Raw genomic sequence first — 11,707 nt, 5'->3', positions numbered from 1 at the left:
GCCCGGCCCCGGCGGGTCCCGCCCGGCGCCGCGCACCCCCAACCTCGCGCTGCGGGCGGTCACCTCGGGGCAGGCGCGCCCGGAGCCCTGAGCGGAGCCTCGGCTGCCAGCTCCGGTCACGGCTCCTGTCTGCTTCGCTGCCCTTAAAAGCCACCCCCTCGGGGCTGGGTGGTGCCCTAATTTGGGCGGGGGTTCCGCAGGGTGGGCTGTGGGGAGCCCTTCTGCCTCTGGCCGGGGGCTTGGCAAAGCCACGCTGTTGTCCTAAGGTACCCCCAATTTAGGAGTCAGAGCTTGGCGCCCCTTGCCCCACCAGCATGTTTCTCCAGGAGCCCACCGAACCAACCGGTCTCGGGTGGCAGTGCCCACGGGAACAGATGTTGGAGCAGCACAAAAATAAAGGCTCCAAACATCCCTTTTCCCCCTACCCCGGCCTCACCTCCGCCTCCAAAACGACTGCTGAACAAAATCCAGCCGGGCCGGTGGCTGTGCACTGGGTAGGGGTTGTGTGATGAGTTACCCACTGCTAAAATCATGAGTTTACACTCAAAACATCGGAGATCTTGAGTGTGAGCAGGTCCATGTACTCCCTGCAAGGCTTGGGGCGGCGGCGTGGGGAGCCGTGGGGCGTGGGAGTGACTCCTGCGGCAGCGGCAGCGCTGTGGCGCCCGTGGGAATGTTCATGGCCACTGGGACCTGCCCGAGCAGGGCCAAACTCGCTCCACAGCCAGGTTTAAATTGAACGAAGGGTAAAAAAAAAAAACAGTCTTGCAATGCGGTAGGTCGAAAAGGATCAGAACTTCCAGGCGTCCAAGATCCTCTCAGTGGAAAGGGAGAACCTGGGGCTTCACGTGGGTTCTGGTTTGAGGGTGGGGGTTGATGACAAAGCAGGAGAATTCTGTTCCATGCACGGACCAGAGGGACAGGCCAGACAAGCCCCAGACTTTGTGTCTCTCAAGCATTCACATCCCTCTATTCCTCTGCTGCTCTGATGGGTTCAAAAATAACTAGGAGCGTCCCATGGGATTGAGGCTATGGGATAAATCTGACCCTCCAACAGCACGTGAGAGGTCCACTAAATATCCCTGGTTAAAAATAATACCCTGATATCCTGTACCTCTTGCGTGGAGGTGGAAAGCACTAATGCCACTGGAATGATGGGCGCCGTGCCCTTGGCAGAAAAAGGCTCTCTGTGCCCAGAATATTGCCCTGCCCTGCTCCTGTTCATTGGGAGCTTGTTTTCTTCTAACTCATTGATGTTCTGGGATAGGTGAGTAGACAAAACTCAGCCACTACCCTGGGATAGTTTGGGACATGAAGCAGCGGGAGACGGGATCCCTGCCTTCAGCAATCTGATTGCAGGTCTCCAGCCAGAAGGGGAGGGTGTCTCCAAGATGTTCAGAGGGAGCGGCCCAGGGTATGGGAAGTCACCTTGGCTCTCCCTCCTTTCCCGTGGTCCAGCAATAGTTCTTGGCTGCTGCTAAAGGAAATGGCCAAGAGAAGTTGACGAAAAACTTCCCTTAGTGGCACAAAAACAAAGTATCAATATTGCCATCCCAGGGTGCCAGAGCCTGACCTGCCAGCTGCCAAATGCCAGCATGGCAAGGGCAGAAACTCCTGGCCCGTGTGAATTCACCGGGTACCAGCCCTGCCTTCGCATCTTCCGCGACCTGATGATTAGAGCAAATTATGAGCCGGTGCTTTGGACCAACTTAGCTAAAGATCAGAAGGGAGACTAATTTCACATCATCACCACCGCAGAACGCAATTAAATGGCTCTGCAAAGTTTTAATGCAAGTTATGACAGGAAATTTAGGAAAAAAATAAATCCCCACACCCAAAGCCAGCAGCTCCGTCTAGCCGAGTCGCAGGAGGATGTACCAAGGCTACTGAGCACTCCCAAGGCTTAGAGGGCAATTTGTGAGCTACCTAACTTGGCCAGACTTTCTCTTCGTCAGGAGTTTTTCCTGGGTTGCACCAATTAAGGCACCAGAAGTCATTAAAAACCCCAAACCAAGTGCCCAGCTGGTTGTTTTAACCACCCGCCTGTGGATTTCTCCCAGCTGCCAGGGTGTCTCCCATGCCAGGGCCACATTGCACAGCACCCACCCGCAGCCAGGTACCCAGCAGACCCCGCTCCGTTGAGCCTGAAGGCAGGAGAAGGTGCCGGGTGCCAGGGGAAAAAGGCAGCATCCCCTGGGCACAGCGAGGAGAAGGCTTAAATTCACTGTGTGCTGCCAGCAGCTCCGCTGGGACTGCTGTGGGATCCCCGTGGGCAGGCTCCCACTGGGCAGGGATGTGCAGCAGGAAGGACAGGTTTGGGAGGGAGTAGCTGTGGGAAGAGTGGCCTCTCCACGTTGCATATTAATGCTCTGTGAGCTTTAATTGCGGTGGGACCTATCGTGCAGAGCCATTAGCATGCAATGCAGAGGAACACGTATTTTTGGGATGCCTGCCTGGCTCACAGACTCTCAGCCGTGGGGAGGGGGTGGGCTGTGGGATGCAGGGAGAGGTGTCTTGCCCCCCCCCCAAGGGATGCCACTGGAGTCACAGCTCCTTCCTCAAGCCCCTGAATCATCCCCGCTGCCATCTGCTGCACCCTCGCTCTTCCCCGCAGATGTCCTTCTTCCTTCCCCAGAAGGAGATGAGAACCGAGGATGAGGTGCCAAACGCGACTTCAAACAGCATCTAATAAAACATGGGATTAATTTCTTCTGACTGGTGCTCAATGGCTCTGATTAAGCAGAGCAGGATTTAATTAGCTTGTTTGGACTGCCTCGATACCCGTGCCAAAGTCTTGGTGGCTGGGTCCCCCAGGCCCTGACCATGAGCTGATGGGGACCTGCAAGACCTTTCCCCTGTGGAGCAGAGCCCACTGCCTGCCCTGCCAGGCTGGCAGCTCCTTCAGGATTCTCTGACTACTCTTTACCACCCAGAATGGGTGCTCCTGGCTGTGCTTAATCCCAGTGATTTAATCCCACACCCATGGGGCAGGCACGGGGGGGACGAGGAGGAGCAAGATAGGGGGTGATGGGGGACACAGGTTGGTGGCCCCACCAAGGAGACACTTCTGTCTTCCCCAACTGTGTCTCATCCTCTAAACCCCGTGCCTCTTGGCATAAACCAAACTCGCCCTGCCACCAAGACCTTGAATTTAAAGTAACCCTGTTCTCTCCCTGATTTACTACCAGTTGCTGGCTCCTCTCCTCTCCCTCCGCCTGTCTCCTTTAACCCATTTCATTATCTATGCTAGCTTAGGCTTGTCTACGTGGGAACATCATGGTGAAGTTATTGCAAAATAGATGGGCTGTGAATGTAAAGCATGGCAGCTATTCCCCAGCAGCTCCCTGCGTGGCAGCTCCAATTCCTCACTAGCAATTCCTGCACCAACCTCAGCTGGGGACAGGCACTGCAAAGCGCCAAGCAGGAGCACCCATGTGGGACACGGCTCCTGGGCTTTCCCTGGGGAAGGCTAGGACACCATGCAGCATTCCCAGAGCTGGTAGTCCTGGGACTTTAACTCTGTGGGTTCCCGTCATTGCAGAGGAGACAAATAGAGGTCGAAGGCTCAAAGGGAGAAAGCACCAGAGATAAAATCCAAGGAGCAGGACTTCCCTGTCTGAGTGGCACAGACAACTTGCAAGCCCTAAACTTGCACTCCAAGGTGTGATTGGACTCCTGAAGAATGGGGCAAAGGCAAAACCCAGAATGTCAGACCCTGGTCACCCCGTTGCCCTGGAAAAGCGTCACTTCTGCCCACCTCCTGCCAGTGCCAGCCGCTTTGGGTGAGTCTGGTCCTCCTGGTTCTCACCTCCCTTGCAGCTAGTCCACATCTCCCTGCAAGGGACATTTTGCAATGAAATATCCCCCCCCCTGAGCAAACCAGCACACAGGAGCTGTGGTCCTGCACAGTGATAACACCTAGCCTGGCTCCTAGCAATGCTGCTGACATTGCCATGTGGTGTTGTCCATGTCTGACCCTGCTCCTTCCATATGGCTGAACGCTGTGTGCCACTACATGGGGCCAAGCAGGGTACTGGCATGAGGTGAGAGTGCTGCAGGGGGTTACATAAAAGTGCTGCGAGTAGGTCTCCCATGGCAGTGGAGTAGCAGGGACTCTCACAGGGGTCCCAGCAGAGCTGTGCATGCTGCAGACCCTACAGACAATAGGATGTTGCCTATCTTGGGGTTTTCTCATCATCCTACAGGGTTGGCTGTTCCCCATGTCAGCCATTCTCAAGCGAAGGGCTGCAGCCTCACCAGTTTGGCAGCAGTTGTCAGCTGTCTCTAGAGCCAGACAGAAACCCCACCACACCACCTAAGTATCTGCAGTTCAACATCAGAGGTTTCCTTACCCCCTGCCCTTGGCAAGGAGGAGTTTAGGTGGGAAGCAGGCACCCAGTTGGCATTATGGGATCTAAATCCAGCTCTACTGGGTGTGGTTTTGAGCCTCCTTGCTCTGCGGGGCAGTGCCTTTGGGTCTTATCTCTCCTGTTTCTTCTCTGGGCTGAGTCCTTTATCTGTCACCTCTTCCATCTGTCTCCGCCTGATATGTGCCGCCAGCAGTGCCCTGGGACAGCCACCCTCGCCAGCGCCCTGCAACAGGCCAGAGCGCCTCTGAAGAGGGTGACCTTGGGTTTTGGAGCAGACCTTCCCTCCTTGCTGCCACTGGCCCCACGGGTGCTCCCACACTGGGGTGGATGGGTGCCAGGTGCACGTGGACTGCAAATCTGCTGTGAGCATGGTGGCAGTTTGGGTACTTATTTTAGCAGTGTTATTTTAGGCAAAAAGCTGCTGCAGGGTGAGCTGTGGTCCAACTGGCTCTGCTGCCCATGAGAGTTTCCTTCGTTCCTCCCAGGAGCTTTGTGGGAGGAAGAGGGACTTCAGGGCTGGAGGAGAGGCTTCCCAGACAGCAGCCTGCCATTGGAGCCAGCTTCCTCTGGAACATTCTCCTCTGCAACATCCTCTGAGGTTTCAAACCCAGCTCTTGCTTCTTGGAGGCCTTGCCCTGGCTCTGCTCACATACCCAGCCATGAGTGGCCACCTCACTTCCCGGCAGGCAGCAAGGGGACCCAGCTGGTGCTCATCCATGCCATTTACTGCAGGATGCTGCACTAAACAGACTCACCCCCAGGCCACGGAACACACACCCTTCCCTGCTCCCTACACTGCACTGAGCACCCCTTCTCGTAACTCAACAGCCTCCCCCCCAAAACCCCAACCCAACCCATTTTATCCAGCCCATGTTTTCCTGACTTGCACCTTCACTTTGTGGTATGGAAATGCTGTGACCGGCTCCCCCCACTGACCTTCGGGCAGGGAGCCACTTCCCCCTCCACCCCCCCTCCAGCTTTTACCTTTACTGTTTTAAGCGTGGTATCTTCCTTCTCCCTCTGAGCACTCATCCCTCTGAGCACTCACTGCTCGCGTTTAGCCTGCACAACTTGCTGACCCAGCACTCCTGCCCGCTCCTCCATCCGTTTTGCCTCCACACGTAATGCACTTCCATAATCTTCCCTAGGAAGGTCATGCAAAGCAGGTCACAGTGCTGCATCAGGGGCTGTGACTGCACAGGGATCTCCGTACCTGGTTTCCCTTGCCATCCACCCCTGTACTTGGCCCAGACTTCTCCAGGGATGTGGAAAACCCCAAAATACCTAATTAGTGGGCAGCCTGCAGGGCAGTGATGCTCCTTTGCGATGGCCCTGCTGTGCGGGCTGGCTCACTGGTCCCGGGGAGTTTTGCAGTAAGCCAGGCTCAGTGCTCAGTCTCCCGACAGCCTCCCCAAATCCTGGCCCTGGCTGCTGCCAGATGAGTGGGGAGGGGGCAGGGGCTGGTGACTGCCTGCAACAACAACCCAGGGGGAACAACAGCCCAGATGTGAACCACAGCCCAGATGTGTACAACAGCCCAGATGGGAACTGTAGCCCAGATGGGAACTGTAGCCCAGCTCTGCCTGTGCCACAAACTAAGGAATGCTTTGTGCCAAGGCCACTGCCCCAGTGCCTCCCTCTGCTCCCAAATCTCTTCTGGGGGCTTTGCTGTGCCCACAGTGTACCCATGGCCGCTGCCATCATTGCACCCAGAGAGAAACACAAGAGCCATCACACAAGACCCATCTGGAGCCTCTCTTGTTCCGATCAGCAGAGTCGTGGGCTGCTCACCACAGGACCTCATTAGCTTAATGAATGAATTTCAAAGCTGGGCTTTCAGATGACATTTGGGCATACAGCAGTCTTTTGGAGTGCCAGGCTAGTACACAGTCTCCATGTCTCTGAAAATTCTCATTTTCTGGCTTCTGAGCGAAATAATAACCAAACCAGGAGACTCTCATAAAGGAAATCAGCAAAGACAACTACTTTTATATGTGTGCTTAAGTATTTAGGTCAGTATTTTTAGAATAAATAGCCGTGGGTTGGTTCCTATCTTTTCACTTTCATTTTTCACACTTCAGCTTCATTTTCCCGAATCTGGTTATACTGAAGCAGCAATTGGGTTTTTCAAAGCACTCACACCTACCAGTGCACTGACCTCGCTGCCTCCCACTTCTCCTTCTTCTGGCCTTTCCTTCTCCCTCGAGCTATTACCACAATTAGGGGCTGAACTCGGCCCCTCTGCCATAAAGATTTCCCCAAGAGCTGGTGAGGGAAAGGAGGAATGGGCTATGGTGGGATCAGCTCTGCAAGGGGGTGAGGATCTTTGCTGGTCTGAACTGGGAAGGGGATGCCTGTGTGCATGGCCATGGCCCATGAAGGATGTGTTTGGCTTCCTGCACGTCCCCAGTCCTGCTTCCAATGCCACCCAGTCTCTTCTTGCTCCAAGGAGAGCCCTGGCCACGAGCTGGGCGTTGCACCCTGCAGCCTGCTATTAAAAGCAAACCATCTAGAAGAGTCCTTAGGAGTGAAAGCAGCTTTTAAAGGAAACATTGGCAGCCTCCTTTGGCTGCAACAGCGCCTGCTTTGCTAACGGCCTCCAAAATTAGAAGAGGCTCAGAAACTTAGGATGGATGTTACTGCAGCAGAGTGGGGAGGGGGGATGAGGGGGAGTCTCCAGCCTGCTCAGCCTCATCTGTGCTTCCTCAGGAATCAGGGTGCTGCTCCACAGCCTATTGATACAACCCATTTTTGGAGAGGGAATAAAGATTGGCATGGGAATAGAGCATGGGGCACAATGCCTGGCCAGCATGGAAATCCCGGGCATGCACGTGCTGTTGGAAGAAGCGGCGATCTCTGCTGTGCTAAACATGCTCCATGGGAGCGACTGAAATGTGCCAAAGCCTCTTCATGACTTAGCTCCTAATAAACACGCTGCGGATGGGAAACAAGCCTTCAGCTTCCCCTGGCGTGAGCAAGCAGGGAGCTCACCCCGGCAATGCTCCATCCCTCTGAGCTGTGGGGGCTGGGGGGCACAGGGCACATCCCTGCTGGTCCCTGGGACTGGGTCGTGGCTCCTGCCTGCCCTGCATTGCTCCTGGGAGAGTTTATCCAGAAGTAAAGCCTTCCTCCTCCCTGGCTCAACGGCCGCTTCACCTCCAAGAGTTATTCACAGATAAACTCCATAAATTTGGGGGACAGCCATTTTATCACTCCTGGCAGCTCTATGCACTGCCTGCCACAAGGTGAAGCCGCAGGAGCTGGGAAGGGATGGAAAAACCAGCTCCCGGGAGAGCTAGAGCTCCAGGGCGCCCAGCCAGGACTGGCTCCGCTCTGGGGCAGCTGGAGCCACGGCCGGCCAGATCCTGCCCCAGCTCCCACTGCCTGCCTGGGGTTTCTGAGGCTTTGTTAGATACAAGGAGGCGCAAGAGCAGAAAACCTCCTCCTCCTCCCTGCCTTGCTTCCATGGATGATTTATTTCGACACGCGACTCCATCCTGTTTTGCTGCATCACTCCAGGCACTTTATTGCCTCTGGCCTGGGCTGGCGACATCCCTGCACTGAGCCCTGGCTTCCTGGGAGCGGAAAGGAGCCCTCAAGCCCCTGTCGACAGGGCTTGGCATGATACCAAAATGCTCCCAAGCTTGTGTGGTTAGTTGGCCTTTCCTGACCTCCTAGAGCAGCTCCCCTTCTCCTGGCCCCTTTCCTGAACTGTTGGTCCATCGCTGCCTGGCAGCTCCCACCCGGGGCCGTTTACGGTGCCCATTGCCAGGAAGGATGCCTGTGCTTGTCAATGCACTGGGAACATTCTGCTGAAACACCACCTGTAAACCTAAATACATTTTTTAAAATTCCCTCCTTATTTTTGCCCTGCACTCACAAAGGTGTTTGGGTCTATTCAATAGCTGATGTTAAGCTCTAACAGCCCCATGAGCTCCAGAAGGGATGTGTCCCTTATCCACAGCCAGTGTGTGGGCAGCATGCTGCTACAGACAGGCACTGCTGCCATCCAGGCTGGATACAGACCTGAGCAGGATGCATTCCTGCCTGGCACACTGTGCCCCAGCCTGCTGCAGGACTGTCCTCCCATCAGGCACCACTGCTGGCAGTTTGGATTCTGAATTTTAATTTTGACCAAACTATAGATTTTTTTATTTCTAGGTTGGTGCCAGCCCCACCATTCCTTTTTCTCATGAGAAAGCCAAACCCTGGAGCATGATGACTGCTGGAGATACTGATGGGGAGGACGGGAGAGGGGCTTCCAGCCAACTGGGTCACCAGAAACTCCCTGTTACCCACCCCAAACCTAGCCCCTCCATTTCACAGCCTTCCTGGAGTGCAGAGCAGCCATTGACAGGGGCTGGATTTGGTGTCCAAAATTTCCTTATCTTCTAAAAATGTTTCACCCCCCCAAACCTTTGAGCAGGAAGAACTCCTTTTTTGTCTGGGCGAGATTTCCACACCTCAGTGGCGGTGGTGAGTGCTCTGCATGGCTCGCATTCAAATGAACCACCGCAGGCGGGTGGGCAGTGGTGGTGGGTGCTGCCACCCACCTCCTCTCCCACCCCGGCCCCGCGCCCGCGAAGCTGCTGACGTTTTTGGGAAGGAGTCATTTGCCTGCCTTGGGGTTGGGGTTTCTGGGTCTGGCAGGAGCTGCGGTATTCGGGTTTCCTGTTTACCCGCGCAGCTGTGCCGGCGGTTGGAGGGAGGTCGGCGTTGGAGGGAGGTCGGCTTTGGCTGCGATGCCAAAACATCACCGGTGCCGAAACACCACCAGTGCCGTAACTAGCTCTGGAATCCAAGGCCTTCCCCAACAGCAGCTCCTGGGCTGCGGGCATGCAGAATCCCAACCTGCAAAATGCATTTTAGGAAGGCATGCAGGCAGCAACAGCAGCGATCAGCTAGTACATGCGCATAATTAATTAATTGCATAATTAATAACATTGCATTATTGATAAGGGGCTGGGGGTGTGTGTCCCCACCATAATCAGGGGGCGAGTGCCACCCTGGCCGGGCAGCTCAGCCCGGTGTGTCCGGGAGGTCGCAGAGGCGAAGCACCCGCACCCCGCTGGCACGGCTACGCGTGGGAGCGATGCATCCCCCTCCCTCCTCTCCCCCTCGCGCGGGGCTGGCGCCGGGGCCTGCTAGCGCGGGCAGGAGGGCGGGCGGGCAGCGGGGCCGCATCCCGGTCCCAGACCCCGGTCCGTGCTGCCCCCCCGAGTTCGCGTCCCCCCCCCCGGGGCCGCGGGCGCCGCGCGGGCGGGGCGGGGCACGGAAGGGGCTTCTTGAAACCGCCGCGCGCCCATTGGCGGAGCCTCGCCCCGCCCATTCCTCCTCTCACCCCCCTTCTCTCCGCACCGCCCCTCCCCGCTCCGCAGGGGCCTGGCGGGGCCGGAGGGCGCCGTCTTCTCGCCCCCGGCCCCGGCCTCGGGGACAGGCGGGGACAGGGAGGGACAGGCGGGGACAGGCGAGGCGGGACGCAGAGCTGGGCAGGGGCGGCCACGGGCACCGCGGGGGGGGGGGGGGGGGAGCAGCGCGGCCGTTCGGAGCAATGGCGCCCCCTGGCGGCGCGACGTCGCCAGTAGCCCGCGGACCCGCCGGGGTCCTGTGTCCGCGTGTCCGCCGGGGGTCCCCGTGTAACCCCTGTGTCCGTGTGTCCGCCGGGGGTCCCCGTGTAACCCTTGTGTCCTGTGTCCATGTGTCCGCCGGGGGTCCCCGTGTAACCCCTGTGTCCTGTGTACGTGTGTCCCCTGGGAGGTCCCTGTCCCCGTGTACTCCCGGGGTCCTGTCTCCCTGTGTCCCCTGGCGGATCCCTGTTGCTGTGTAACCCCTGTGTCCGTGTGTCCCCCGGGGGGGTCTCTGTCCCCGTGTACTACCGGCGTGCTGAGTCCGTGTGTCCACACCTGTCTTGTGCCTCCCCGTAGTTGTCCCTGTTCCCATGTACCCCCGGTGTCCTGTGCCCATGTGCCTACGGGTGTCCTGTGCCTGTGTAACCACTCGGGATGTCCCAGTGTTCATGGAGCCCCCTGGGATATCCCGGTTCTCATGTACCCCCTGGGTGCTCCTGTCCTCACAGACCCTGCAGGAGTCTCCCTGCTCTTGTGGACCCCCAGAGCTGTCCCTGTGGACCCCCCTTGGCAGTCCCTGCCCATACGGGCCACCAGCATCTCCCAAACCTTCTCCAGAAGGTCCCGCTTCCCGCTGGCCTTTCCCTGGAGCCCTGCAAGCACCGAGGAGCCCCTGGTGCTCCTCATCCCATCACAGCCACACACCTCATGGGTACCCCGTGTCACATGCTGTCCCATTCAAACAAACTCCTTTGCCCTGGGCTTTGGTGTTTGAGTTAAACCCAAACTAAACCCCAGAGCAAGCCAGAGCCTGGCTGAGCCCAGCAGCACACAGCCTCCTTCCTCCTCTCCGTTGCAGGGCAGGCAAGCTGGCCTTAGGAAAATTAAGTAAATACCAGTGGAGGAGTTGAGAAATGGGTTACCTTGTAATTGATTTTTTTTTTTCTGCCTGCAGCTAAAGAATAATTAGCCTCCCTGCTATCTTGTGCAGCCCAAGTGTTTGAGAATGTACTGGGGTGTGTAGTAGCTGAAGGGGTGGTGTGACAGCTCCTTTCCCACAGCCTCACTTCTGAGATCAGCTTTTTTTTTAGTGCCTTTCCCCAGCCTTTAAACTCCGGGCGCTGCCAGGGAAAACTAAAGCTTTGATAGCTTGGAGGACCCAAGAACAGGACTCCTGGCAGAGTGATGCAGCCCTGATCCTGTGCCAGGAGTCTGGGGAGAGCCCCTCTCTGAGGGAGACCCTGGCTCGTGGGGTGCCAGTTCATCACTGTGTCTAATCACCCCGTCACATCATTTCTCGTGCCAGTTCGAGCTGCTGCTGCTGCCGTGGGATAGCAGAGCCAGTCTGGATGGGAGGGTGGTTCAGGGCAGAGTACCCCAATGCTGGTCTCTGAGCGGTTGGAGGGTTCATCCTCCCCTGCTCGGAGGTATGCAGGACCCCCAGCCCAGTCTCTCCTCCCTGGTGATGCAGAGCTCCTGATGCAGAGACACAACATGAGGGTTTGATTTATTAAGTGCATTAGCATCACTTTTTTCCTCTTTTCCATAACAAGCTGTTTGCACAGTGGTGCCTGTGTGCTGCCCTCCCTTCTTGCCATCAGCACCCAGGTTTTGGGGGGCATTTTCCAGGGGAAAGAGATCTTCAGCTGAACCTTGAGTACTGTACTGTCATCATACACGGGGAGAGGTGCTTGGTCACCCCCAGAGACCAGCCTCCCACCCCTGCTTCATGCTGAGGGTGTGGGGTCCTGCACAGACCCTCTCAGGGGC

This window comes from Neopelma chrysocephalum, unplaced genomic scaffold (genome assembly GCF_003984885.1).
Source record: "Neopelma chrysocephalum unplaced genomic scaffold, ASM398488v2 Primary Assembly neopelma1_135, whole genome shotgun sequence".
In the NCBI taxonomy this organism is placed as follows: Eukaryota; Metazoa; Chordata; class Aves; order Passeriformes; family Pipridae; genus Neopelma; species Neopelma chrysocephalum.
This window is presented reverse-complemented; position numbering follows the sequence as displayed.